General features: G+C 35.2%; 1 protein-coding gene and 1 non-coding gene across 11 annotated transcripts in view; one reads left to right on the top strand and one right to left on the bottom strand.

The window, feature by feature from the left end:
- Window positions 1-14,123, bottom strand: part of ZNF644 (zinc finger protein 644) — a 128,729-nt gene that overhangs the window by 73,527 nt on the left and 41,079 nt on the right. The window lies entirely within an intron of this gene.
- On the top strand, window positions 8,465-8,540 carry TRNAA-UGC (transfer RNA alanine (anticodon UGC)). The gene has a single exon. It is a non-coding gene; the product is annotated as a tRNA-Ala (tRNA).

The following is a 14,123-nucleotide window of genomic DNA, read 5'->3' as shown; positions in this document are numbered from 1 at the left end:
GGAAACAACTTAAATATACACTAATGTCTAAGTGATATGATGAAATATTATTCAGCCACACACAAAAAAGAAAAAGAGGAAATCTTACCATTTGCAACAACATGGATGGGCCTTGATGGAATTAAATAAAACAAGTCAGACAAAGACACTTATATATGATCTCACTTATATATAAGTGAAATCTTAAAACATACACACACCCCAAACTCATAAAAAAAATCAGATTTGTGGTAATGAGGCAGGATTAGGGGAAGGAGGAACTGGAGGAATGCAGTCAAGAAATACAAACTTACAGTTGCAGGCAGTTCCCAGGTTACAAACAAGATAGGTTCTGTAGGTTTCTTTTTAAGTTATAATTATATGGAAGTTGGAACATGTACATTTACCTATTGAATGCAACTTAGATGTTTGTCTTAGCACAGTATTTATTTTCACCTTTCTGTGCATAGAAATACTTAAACATTTTCAAACACAACTTTAAACATCTTGGATGATGCAGAAGATGATGGACTTGATGGAGCAGATGGGACTGGTGTTAGAGAGTCAGGGAGGGTTTGATTCTGCTACAGCAGTCAGTTTCTTGAAGTAGGTATCAGGGAGATTTGTACAGAGCTTTTCATTTTCTCATAATAAGCGGCCCTTTAGCATCTCAGTCCTTCAGTAACTGTATAGTAAACTTTGGTGAGCCTCTCTGTATCAGGATCTTGCTCCTCTAACGTTGCCATTTCTGCTTCAACGAGATGAAAAGCATCAGCTAATTCGTTTGTAGAAAAAATGTTCAGTTCTGGAGTTTCTAGGTTTCTGTTTTCTTTCCTAATTGCTATCACCTGCTGATCTAATTCCATAAGATCTTCATTGGTTAGTTCTCTGCCGTGAGAGTCAAGTAATTCTATGATACCATTTTCCCTGCTGTCCAACTGCAGTAGATTACCAACAGCCCTTATGGCGCTCAGTTCATAAAAACAAGTTGCACATAAATTGGAAGTTTGTAACTCAGAGACTTACTAGGGATATAATATACAACATGATGACTACAGTTAACACTGCTGTATGGTATATATGAAAGTTATTAAGAGAGTAAATCCTCAGTTATCATAGGTAAAAAAATTTCATTTTTTGCTTTCTTTTTATTGTAATTATATGAGGATGGATGCCAACCAAACTTACTGTGATAATCATTTCATAATATATATAAGCCAAACCATTATGCTGTGCACCATAAATTTATACAGTGATATATATAAATTATATCTCAACAAAACTAGAACTAGAATAAAAACAATGATAGAAAATAATTAACATACAAAAGTTGCTGTATTTCCTTGTATTAACAATGACCAATCTGAGAAAAAATTAAGAAAAAAATATTCCATTCACAATAGCATCAAAAAGAATTCAATATGTAGGAATAAACTTAACCACGAAGCCTAAGACTTTTATAGTGAAAATTACAAACATTGTCAAATAAAATTAAAGATGACAAAACAAATGAAAAAATATCTAGCGTTCATGGGCGGGGAGACATAACAATGTTAAAATATCAATACTATCCAAAGCAGACTTAATGCAATCCTTATCAAAATCCCAATGGAGTATTTTGCAGACAGAAAAATTAATCCTAAAGTTCATATGGAATCGCAAAAAACCCCAAATAGCTAACACAATCTCGAAAAAGAAGAACAAAGTTGCAGGTCTTTCTATTCCTTATTTCAAAACTTGCTACAAATCTAAAGTAATCAAAATAGCAATAATAAACTTTTAGAAGAAAACAGTGTGGTACTGGGATAAAGACAGACAAAAACACTAATGGAATATAATAGAGAGCCCAGAAATACACCCTTGCATATAAGGTCAAATGATTTTTGACAAGGATACCAAGACCATTTGATAGGGAACAGTCTTTTCAACAAATGGTGCTAGGAAAACTGGATAAACACATGCAAAACAATATAGCTGGATTCTTTGTTCGCATCATGCTATGGTCTGAATGTTAAGTGTTTCTCCAAATTCTATACTGAAATTCTAATGTTTAATTTGATGGTAATAGGTGGAGCCTTCGGGGTGATTAGGTCACAAGGAAAGAGCCCTCATCAATGAGATTAATGACTTTATAAAAAGAAGGTTTAGCCTGACCTGTGGTGGCGCAGTGGATAAAGCGTCAACCTGGAACGCTGAGGTCGCCGGTTCAAAACCCTGCACTTGTCTGGTCAAGGCACATATGGGAGTTGATGCTTCCTGCTCCTCCCCGCTTTCTCTCTCTCTCTCTTTCTCTCTCTCTCTCTCTCTCTCTCTCCTCTCTAAAATGAATAAATAAAACATTAAAAAAAGAATGCAATTGATTAAAAAAAAAAAAAAGAAGGTCTAAAGAGCTCCCTGCCACTTCTGCCATGTAAGGACACAACAAGAAGTCTATAATCCAGAAAAGGGACCTGGGCACATTTGACCATGCTGGCATCCTGATCTGGAGACTTTCAGCCTGCAGAATTTTGAGAAATAAATTGTTGTGTCGCTTATAAGCTACTCAGTATGTGGCATTTCACTATACCAGCCAAAAGGAAGTAAGATACATCATATACAAAAATTAACTAAAAGTGGATCAAATTCCTAAACATGTTTGCTAAAACAAAAAAACTTTTAGAACAAAACATAGGGGGAAAGTTTCACAAGATTATTTTGACAATGATTTCTTGGATGTGACACCAAGAACACAGACAATACAAATAAAAATAAATAAAAGAGACTATGTTAAATTTAAGTACTTCTTTGAATCAAAGAACATAATAACAGTGAAAAGGTAAATAATGGAGTGGGAGAATATATTAGTAAATCAAATATCTGATAAGAGGTTAATATCCTGAATATATAAAGAACTCTGTGAAACATAATAAATATATATTTGGTCTCTGCCTCAGTTCCTAACAAAGTACTCCTAAAACTTATCTTACAATTTCCTTAGTGATAGAAATATCTTACACAGACCTCCTAAATCCCTTGGAATTTCCTTAGTGACAAAGAGTATCTTTTGTTCTAAGGAGGCTACTCCTGATGGGCTCCAGGGTGAGGCCGGTCACCAGAAAGACCAAACCATGATTAGAAGTTGGGAACTTTCTCGCCAATCCCTCACCCACAATCCTCTGGGGAGGAAAGGACAAAACCGTGATTTAATAACAGATCATACCTACATGATGAAGACTCCAAAACACTTCCCAATTTTTTACATATTTTGTTTCACATCCCTTAAGTAAATGGTAGTATTCCAGAAATTCCAATATTTCAATGGTCAAACATCCCTCCAGACTACCTATGTACCTAGAATCACATTATTTAAAATCCTATCAACAACCTCACTATAGGAATAAATAATAGGTAGTGAGCTGCAGAGATACTACCAAGGTAGAGACCTTCAAAGAGAGCCAATGGCAGAACTCAGATTTATTTCTTTAAACCTATAGATTGAATGTATCTGTTTACCTGTGGCAGGTTTGACTGTGTGAGAAGAGCCACTTGAAAAACAACTGTTTTACAGTCATTTTGGCATTAGAATTGAGTAGATATAATTCTTTTCCAGGCATTTTGTTCTCTCTTCCATCTCCTAATAATTCACTTAAAACTAGGTAGGCATATTCTGAGAGATAGGAGGAGTGGACAAGACAAGTAAATATTAACAGTAGAAGTTTTATTATTGTTATATATAAATTTAAACAAATTTAATTTAAATAAAATTTAATTTTAATTTTAAAAATTATATATTTGTAAAATTTCTCTAATCTTTTGAAGGCCTTACCATAAATCAACAGGCAAATTATTCTCATCTAAGTCACTTTGTCATTTAGAACATTAAAAAACTATCACCTTATAACAGATGCTATCTATATTCATGGTATACCAACTATTCACACATGCTATTTTTTATAAAATGCAAATCACTTAAAGATTTTAAACCCATATCAATTGAAAGCCCAACAATTATTCATGATTAAAAAAAGGAAACTTCTCAGCATTTGGAATAAAGGGAATCTATTTCAACTTGATACAGAGCTTCTACAAAATACCTATAGTAGACATCATATTTAATAGTAAAAGACTGAATGCTTTCCCTCAAAGACTGGGTAAAAGGCAAAGATGTCCAACCTCACCACTGTAATTCAACATATTCCTAGAAGTTCTTGCCATTGCAAAAATGCCAAGAATAAGAAATAAAAGCCATACACATTAGAAAGGAAAAATCTTTAAACTGCCTGGATAGGCATATGACACAACATTGTCTACATAAAAAATCCCAAAGAACTGACAAAAAAACTTCCAGAATAAGTGAGTACAGTAAGGATAGAGGATACAAGATAAACACACACAAATAAAATGTAGTATGTTAGTTAAAATGGAAAGAGAGGGTGTGATGGCTAATTTTATGTCAACTTGGCTAGGCTATGGTGTTCAGGTATGTGGTCAAAGATTTAACATTTAAATTGACACTTATGAGAAGATAGTCCTCCACAATGTGTTGGGCTTCATATAATCAGCTGAAAACCTGAGCAGAACAAAAGACTGACCTCCCCTGACCAAGAGGGAATTCTGCAGTAGATGGCCTTCAACCAGATCTCCAATATCTTTCCTGAGACTTCAACCTTTAGACTTGAACTCAAGTGCTCTTCCCTGCATCTCCAGCCTGCCAGCCCACACTCAGTCTTTGGACTTTATATCCTCCATTTTGAGTGGATCAACTCCTTAAAATAAATCACTTTATACACACACAATCTGTTGGTTGTGTCTCTGGAAATACAGCAGGAAAATTTAAAAAGCCCATTCCTCCAAAGAAAACTGGAATCAAGAACAAAAACTGTCAGAAGCAACTTTGTCCAAACTCTGGAAATAGTAAATGCTTTACAGAACCAAAGCAAATTCTGAATCAAGAAAAAAGCAACTTAAAAATAGCAAAAAAGTTTTATGGCATTTTAACTTAGCTGAGCTAGAACCCCTTATACAGTACAGCAAAAGTAAAAAAGACAGCCAACATTCCTGTTATGAGGATCTAGTTCCACAGAGAGCAGAGCTGACCTAGTTCCAATAGAAATACATGTTTGTTCTGACCTGCGTTGGGGTTCAAGGAAAGATTGATAAAACACACATGCCTTTGTTTCGCCTAACTCAAAAATGTCTCAAGTTAGAAAAGCAGTGAAGCAAAGGATGTTAGCAAGATTGGGATGAAAATCTGGAAAGAGGGTACTTTGGTGAATAAAGGCTTAGAAAAGCTTCTGTATAGAACGAAAGATCTAGAAATCCCTTCCCATGCCCTACAGCCTGCTCAGAAAAAAATAGAAAAAAAAAAATCTTAGCTTCAACCTCTGACTAATTTTTAGACTCTGTGCAAGCAGGAAGAAAAGGCGAAGGCAGCACTTTAAGCAACCAGTCTTAAGAACTGAAGGAGTGTCCCCCCAAAATGCCAATTTGCAACACATGGAAAGGTATTTTTTTCCTTACAAAGTCTTTCTTTTATTCTCTTTCCTCTTCTTCCTTCCTTCCTTTTTCCTCTTCTCTAGGCATTTACAAAAATTTTTGTCAAACTACTAGGTGACCTAAAGGAAGAGAGACTTTAAAGACAAACGACAAAAATATAGTTTTTTAAAATATAGAAAAATCACAACTACAAATCAAAGCAAGTAACAAGAAACCCTGAGGAGAAGTTTCTCTACAAGTACATTATAGTATTCAAAAGGTCCAATTTATCAAGAAAAATATCACAAGGCATGTAAAGAAACGTGAAGGTATATCCTATTCATAGGGGAAAAAATTCAACGGAAACCGTCCCTAAAAGAAGCATAGACATGGGACTTATTATACAAAGCCTTTAAATTGAGTCATAAATATGCTCAAAGAAATCACAAAAACCACAATGAAAGAACTTAAGGAAGCTAAGAGAACCACGTCTCATTACACAGAATATTAATAATTAAAATGAAAAATTCACTAATGGCTTTCAAAAGTAGACTTGAGCAAGCAGAAGAAACAGTGAACATGAACATAGCTCAATTGAAAGTATGCAGCCTGAGAAGTAGAACAAAAATAAAATTAAGAGAAATGAACAAAGCCTAAGAGACCTGTAGATGCCATCAAGTAGACCAACATATTTATAATAAGATGAAAAAAACAAAGCAAGAGGCTGAAAAAATATTTTTTTAAATGGTTGGAAACACTCAAAATTTGATAAAGACATAAATCTAAACATCTAAGACATCCAACAAACTCCAAGTAGGAAAAATGCAGAGATACAGACTAAGTTACATTGTTATAAAATAGTCAAAATCCAAGGACAAAGAACATCTAAGACATCCAACAAACTTCAAGTAGGAAAAATTCAGAAATACAGACTAAGTTACATTTTTATAAAATAGTCAAAATCCAAGGACAAAGAATAAACAATAAAAGCAGCAATACAGAAGCAACCTATCACATACAACAGAGACCCTTAATAATATTAAAATCTAATTCCTCAAAAAAATCCATGGGGACCAGAAGGCATTGACATATTTATAAATAGCTTTTAAAAAATATCAACCAAGAATTCTATACCCAGCAAAATGGTCCTGCAAAAATGAAAGTGTAATTAAGACAGTCCCAAATAAACAAAAGCTGAGAGAGTTAACTATTACTAGAACTGCCCCACAAAAAAATGTTAAAGGAAATCCTCCAGGCTGCAAAAAAAGATACTACATGGTAACTTGAAGCTATAAATCAAATAAAGAACAATGATAAAGGCAATTACACAGGTAAATATAGAAGCTACTATTATTGTATAAAGAGGGAACTTGTAACAGGAACAATAAAACAGAAGAGAGATGAAGCAGTATAAGAACAGAGATTTTGCCCTGGCCAGTTGGCTCAGTGGTAGAGTATCGGCCTGGAGTGCAAGAGTCATGGGTTCGATTCCCAGCCAGGGCACACAGGAGAAGCGCCTATCTGCTTCTCCAACCCTCCCCCTCTCCTTCCTCTCTGTCTCTCTCTTATCCTCCCGCAGCCAAGGTTCCATTGGAGCAGGGTTGGCCCGGGCGCTGAGGATGGCTCCATGGCCTCTGCCTCAGGTGCTGGAATGGCTCTGGTTGTAACAGAGCAGTGCCCCAGATGGGCAGAGCATCACCCCCTGGTGGGCATGCCGGGTGGATCCCAGTCGGGCGCATGCGGGAGTCTGTCTGACTGCCTCCCCGTTTCCAACTTCAGAAAAATACAAAAAAAAAAAAGAACAGATTTTTATACTACTAAAACAAAGTTAGTATTCAAACTAGTTCAAGATACTAATTATAATCACCAAAGTAAACTAAAATTGAGAAATTTACACACAAGGCAATGAGAAGGAAATCAAAATCAGGAACAGAAAGATCAATTAAATATTATACAAAAGAAAGCATTACGGATAGAACCATATTATCAATAAAGAAATAGAGAACTTGAATACCACAGACCAGTGGTTTTCAACTGCTTGTGCCAGTCTGTGAAAGAGTTAACCACTCTAATGTTGTATGAAAGTTATGCAGTTTGTAATCATTGGATCTACAACCTTCAGATTATAGTCTACAATCATTGGGTCTATAATCTTCATGCAACATCAGGGGAGTCAACTGTTTCGTGGACTGGCACAAAATCTCTAGCAGATCAGCATCAGTTCACACACAGTCAGTTGAAAATCACTCCAATACACCAATTGGACCTAAGAGACATATACGGAATAATCTACCCAACCATGGCAGAATACATATTCTTCACAAGTGCATATAAAACATTTTCCTAACATAGACCACATGTTAGGCCACAAAACAGAAAACAATGAAAGAAGACTTAAATGATAGAAAATATGTTTTCTGATCACAAAGGAATAAAACTAGATATCAACAGCTCAAAGAAAACTGAAAAATGCACACATATACGTGGAAATTTAACAACATACTCTTAAATAGTCAATGACTTGAAAAAAGGGGAAATTAGAAATACCTAAGACATATAAAAATGAAACCACAACATACTAAAATTTGTGAGATGCACTAAAAGCAGTGCTGGAAGTATAGACAATATAAAATTACTTTAAGAAAATAAGATGAATCTTAAATCAACAACCTTAGTTTACACCTCTAGAAATTAGAAAAGAACACTACATACAAAGCTAAGAGAAGGAAAGAAATAATAAAGATTAGAGCAGAGATAAACACAAGCACGAACAAAAGCAAAATAAAAAAAAATGTTGGCTTTATGAAAAGGTAAACACAATTAACAAGTCTTCAACTAGATTAAAGAAAAAAAAAAAGAAGCCTCAAATAATTAAATCAGAAATGAAAGGGGACATTACAAACAACACCACACAAATAAAGAGGATTATGAGAATGCTATGAACAACTGTACACCAAAAAAATTGAATAACCATGAAGAAATAAATTCCTAGAAACATACAACCAATAAGTACTGGATCATGAAGCAATAGGCCCTGGCCAGTTGGCTCAGTGGTAGAGCGTCGGCCTTGCATGCAGGAGTCCCAGGTTCGATTCCCGGCCAAGGCACACAGGAGAAGCGCCCATCTGCTTCTCCACCCCTCCCCCTCTCCTTCCTCTCTGTCTCTCTCTTCCCCTCCCACAGCCAAGGCTCCGTTGGAGCGAGGTTGGCCCGGGTGCCAAGAGAGTGGCTCTGTGGCCTCTGCCTCAGGGGCTAGAATGGCTCTGGTTGCAGCAGAGCGACACCCCAGATGGGCAGAGCATCGCCCCCTGGTGGGCATGCTGGGTGGATCCCAGTCAGGCGCATGTGGGAGTCTGTCTGACTGCCTCCCTGTTTCCAACTTCAGAAAAATACAAAAAAAAAGAAAGAATCATGAAGCAATAAAAAATATGAATAGGCTTTTAAGCTAGACTCTTGGATATAAATCCTAAATTCAATTAAACTCACTGTATTTCAGTTTCCTTATATAAAAACTGAGGACTGGGTTAATTCTTAGATAGGACTTGTAACAAAGCCTGGAATACAGTATGCACTATTGTAAATGTTAAATAAAATAAATATGGACTTATCATGGTTTCAGTTTTTAATCAAGAAAAAAAATCTAACTGCTTGTCATGTGTAAAGAGTAAACACTAAACTTTTGTTCAAAAATAAACTAATGTTGCAATAGTTTGTTTTTGATCATCAAAATAATATAAGAACCTGTCAACTGCAGAAGGTGCTACAGGAGATGTTAATATTTAATATCTTACTATCTTGCCATGCTTTTAAGTTATTCAATCAATAGGTGGTTCAATTTACAATCACTGTAGAAGATGTAGAGAAAGTGGCTTCCTACAGACCAGGGGTTGGGAACCTTTTTGGCTGAGAGAGCCATGAACGCCACATATTTTAAAATGTAATTCCGTGAGAGCCATACAACGACCCATGAACGTTATGCATTATCTAATTAAAATTTGGTGTTGTCCCAAAGGACAGCTGTGATTGGCTCCAGCCACCTGCAACCATGAACATGAGCGGTAGGAAATGAATGGATTGTAATACATGAGAATGTTTTATATTTTAACGTTATTATTTTTTATATTAAAGATTTGTCTGCGAGCCAGATGCAGCCATCAAAAGAGCCACATCTAGCTCGCGAGCCATAGGTTCCTGACACCTGCTATATAGACTGTGTCACCTCAAGACAGGCAAGATTTGAGCTGAACTTCCTTGGATGGTTAAATTTCAAATGTATAGATGAACTGAGGATGAGATTGGTAAAAAGATATAAGGTGGAAGTGTCAGAATTTAAAAAAAATAATGATAATCAATTAAGATGCAGCAAATGCTTATTAAAAAATTAGGAGATGAAACTGTTAAAATTGGAACATAACTTTGGAAGCTCTTGATTATAAGAACTAAAAATTAAAGTTTATTCCTTAAGAAGTTGTTAATGTCTTTTGAACAGGTGAATAATATAATATAATAATATAATATTATTTTATAATAATATAAAATAATATAATATAATATATAATATAATAATATAATATAGTAACTTCCTTAAAAAAACTGAATTAAATGTCCTTGCACAAATAAAATGAACAAAAACATCATTCACAGATGAATACAATGGAATAAACAAAATAGCAATGAGAACGGACATGATCAATATTACTACGTTGACAAAATAAAAGGAAAAAGACCTAGTAAGTGACTGAACCTTTATGACAGAAAATAAGCAATAAAAATATTCAGAAGAATTTTGATCTCGATAACAAGAGTACAAGGCACTAGCAATAACAGATTTTAAGAGTAAAGCTGACTAATCAATCCAGTTTATACATAGAGATTTCAGAATACACAAATAAAAATGTCCAAGCTGATTGTGTTTTTATTATTCAATTTACTCAATAATTTCATTAAAATGTTTCTTATTAGAAAGTGATATATGTCTGTTAGGAAGAAAATATATAAAAGGAAAGCAGTACAAATATGAATGATTATAGGGCAACTTAAAGGGGGAAAATATTAATCAAATAAAAGTATAATCTTTTAAGTTGGAAGGACTAACTTGTCTGCTACTGCAATCATTTAACTAAAAATAAAATTTGATTAGATAGTAAAGATTATATGTACATACTGTCTGATTATTCAACAAATGTTTGAGTGACTAGATGGTGAGTATGTAAAACAGTGAACAAGAGGCAATGTCCTACTCTCATATATACCTTTAATCCTAATGACTTGCTGAATTATGATAAACCTAAAGACTTCAGGACATTTTAGCCTAAAATGTTACTCAGGCTGGAAAATGCCTGTATTTTCAAATTATCAGAATTCATATTTAGCTAATATGTATCAGATAGTATTAATGAAAATCCAAGATAATTTAGTACACCATTTAATACACCCTTAGCTAGTCAAGTATCTTTTATAAGACTCTTGCCAACAGTAGTATGATTAATTACTCATTAATGGCATTAACCCATTTATGCCGGAGGTTGCAATTTTTGAAATTCAGTTCTTCAAAAATTTTCTGAAAATTCACAATACTTTTGACAAGCTCCCAGCATGCCAGTATCCACAACAGTGACTAACTGTGCACCATGGTGATAACATGTACCCTCGGGACACATGCATGAAAAGCATACCTCAGCAACAGCCTTAAGTAGTAGGACAACTCCCATGTCACTACCATTCCAATAATGAAACATGAGGCATAAATGAGTTAAATCTTGTTTAATAAAGAATAAGTAAACGCTGGTTGGGTCATTCAGTTGGTTAGAGCATTGCCTCAATACGCCAAGGTTGTGGGTTTGATCCCCAGTCAGGGCACATACAAGAAATCAACCAATGAATGCATGAATAAGTGCAACATCAAATCTAAGTGTCTCTCTCTCTCTCTCTCAAATCATTAATATATTCAATTAAAAAATCTATACAGAGCAAGTCATTTTTCAACAATCTTTAGGTCACTAAATATTTAACATATAAAAGATGTTTTGTAATATCTTACAGAAATATTAGTACAAAAATAAATTTGCAAGATATTATAAAGATTTAATGTTGATTACTCTTAGATCTTTCTGAGTTACAGGTCTCTTGATCTAACTGCCACTTGAAATTTCTACTTAGCTATCTTGAGCTACTTCAATCTCAGTATATATCCTATCTGTGAATATAGCACTACTGTTCAAGACAGAAACATGAATAGCATCCTTAACTCCTTCTTTACTCTCCTACCCCCAATTCCATTATAATTAATCACGAAAGCTGATTTATTCTGTTATCTCAATCTCTCTTACCCAATTACATCTTTTTGTCCTCACTATCACCACTCTAAAGTCAGGCCGGCAGCCTTCCTCACAGGCATTCTACACTTTAAATAGGGACCTTTTCTAAAATACAGATCTGATTGTATCACTTCCTCACACTTAAACACCCTCAAGGGTGTCTCAAGTACTCTACAAACTCAAACTCCTTAAAGAGGTTTATAAAATCCTCAATAAAACAGCTCCAGCTTTACTCACTGTCTTTATCTTTTAACACTAGCCACTACCTGCATTCTCACTCTGTGTAGAACTAACTACACTAAAAAATATTACATTTCCTTCAGTTCTACCAATCTTCCCTTTCTCTTCCCTCTCAACCTTTCCACATACTATTTCTTCTGCTAACAACCGTTTTTCCACAACTTTTTATGCAACAGTTCCTTCAAGTTTGTTTAACTGGCACTTCTGAGAGACCCTGCCATACTTTCATTCAGTCATTCATTAAATCTTGATTAAACGCCTACTATGAGTAAAGTGCTGTCCTAAGTGCTCATATATTAACTAAAACAGACATGGTCCTTATTATCCAGGAACACTGTCTATCATAACACTAACCACATTTTAATGTAATTACATATTTAGTCATCTTTTCTCCTCATATTAGTAACTAGTATCAAGTATGAGCTAAACCCAATTTAACTCAATAACCAATTCATAAAATACTACCTGAATCAATAATAGATTAAACAAGTATTTACTGAGCCTCAAACATGTGACAACTAGGTCCACAGTCCTCAACCTAGCTAGAAAAACCTGAAAAGTTTTCAAGTATCTGCTTTAAAATGGTCATCTCAACAGAACAGTAGATAAGAGGTCCAAGGATTTAGGTTCTAATTATCTTCCTGATGTTTTATTATTTATGAACCTCATACCCTTAAGTGCAATATTGTAGTATATAAATTACTATAATAGTACACATGGAGACTTTTATAGTATAATCTATTTATTAGTGGGTTCAAAATCAGACTTGTTTTAAAAGTCTAAAAAAAACAGAACAAAGGAGCAATTCAAACAATGAATTACTAGGCTGTAGTCAAGTGTAAACTTTAGTATACCTAGGAAAATGTCATTATCTTTGACAACATGGACATCCAGATAAATAAAACTGTCTTACCAAATAATTTCTGGAAACTAAAATTTAGTTTACACCCTCTGTCCACATTTTCATCAGGTTAGACTACAATCAAAATTCTATTCTTTCCTTCTTTCCTTCTTTGAGTGGAGGGCCCATCTCAAATTGTTACCTTCCTTCTAAGAAGCCTTTTCTGATCTCTTCCTTCAAAATTCCCTTCTTAGTCCTACTATGTTTTCCCTTACATACCTGAGAGTGTTCTTTTCATGACTTATTATACAGCTCATTATATGGCACTGAAAATTTTAATTATCAATGCATACTTAACATATAGCATAGTGCTTAGAACATCAGGTTTCAATACAAACTTACTGAATGCCTTGCTTTATTTAGCACCCTGATTTACAGTTTAGACCAGTGGTCCCCAACCTTCTTTGGGCCACGGACCGGTTTAATGTCAGAAAATATTTTCACAGACCGGCCTTTAGGGTGGGACGGATAAATGTATCACGTGACTGAGACAAGTGTCAAGAGTGAGTTTTAGATGGATGTAACAGAGGGAATCTGGTCATTTTTTAAAAATAAAACATCGTTCAGACTTAAATATAAATAAAACAGAAATAATGTAAGTTATTTATCCTTTCTCTGCGGACTGGTACCAAATGGCCCAGGGACCGGTACCGGTCCACGGCCCGGGGGTTGGGACCACTGGTTTAGACCTACCAGAGAAGGTTCAACTACAGCAACAGCATGGTTCCCTGTTCACATATGGTGGAAATGACATTTTCCACTTAAGCTTTAACTGTTAAGTTGAAAACCACTTCCAATTCAGGTAAAAAAATTTTAATACAGACATGGATGAAACTTTCTTTGGAACAACAGATTGACCATGCAGCTTAAAAACATATCAATGCACCCTCCTGTAGGGTGGTCAGCAATGGGGGAAGGTCACGTGGAGAACTCAGGCCCGGAAACTTCGGCTAAGACCGCCCACACTCAGCACGCCAAAAGAAACTTCCCAGGAACCCTTTGGAAAAGAGCAACACCTCCATCAGCCAGTGAGATTTCACCACGTCATATTAGTTCAACCACCCTAGGGACCCTTTAAATATATCTCACATGGGTCACCCCTTGCAACTTCTCTGACCCTTGCCCCCGGGACCAGATAACATCATCCCGGCAGCGCAGTACTCAATAAAGCCTTTACTATTCCACACTTTATGTCTACCGCCCCGTCCTTCCTTCTCAGCAGGAAAAAATAC

Source organism: Saccopteryx leptura, chromosome 3, assembly GCF_036850995.1.
Source record: "Saccopteryx leptura isolate mSacLep1 chromosome 3, mSacLep1_pri_phased_curated, whole genome shotgun sequence".
Classification (NCBI taxonomy): Eukaryota; Metazoa; Chordata; class Mammalia; order Chiroptera; family Emballonuridae; genus Saccopteryx; species Saccopteryx leptura.
Note: the sequence above shows the minus strand (reverse complement) of the source record. Positions and strands in the feature narration are given on the sequence as shown.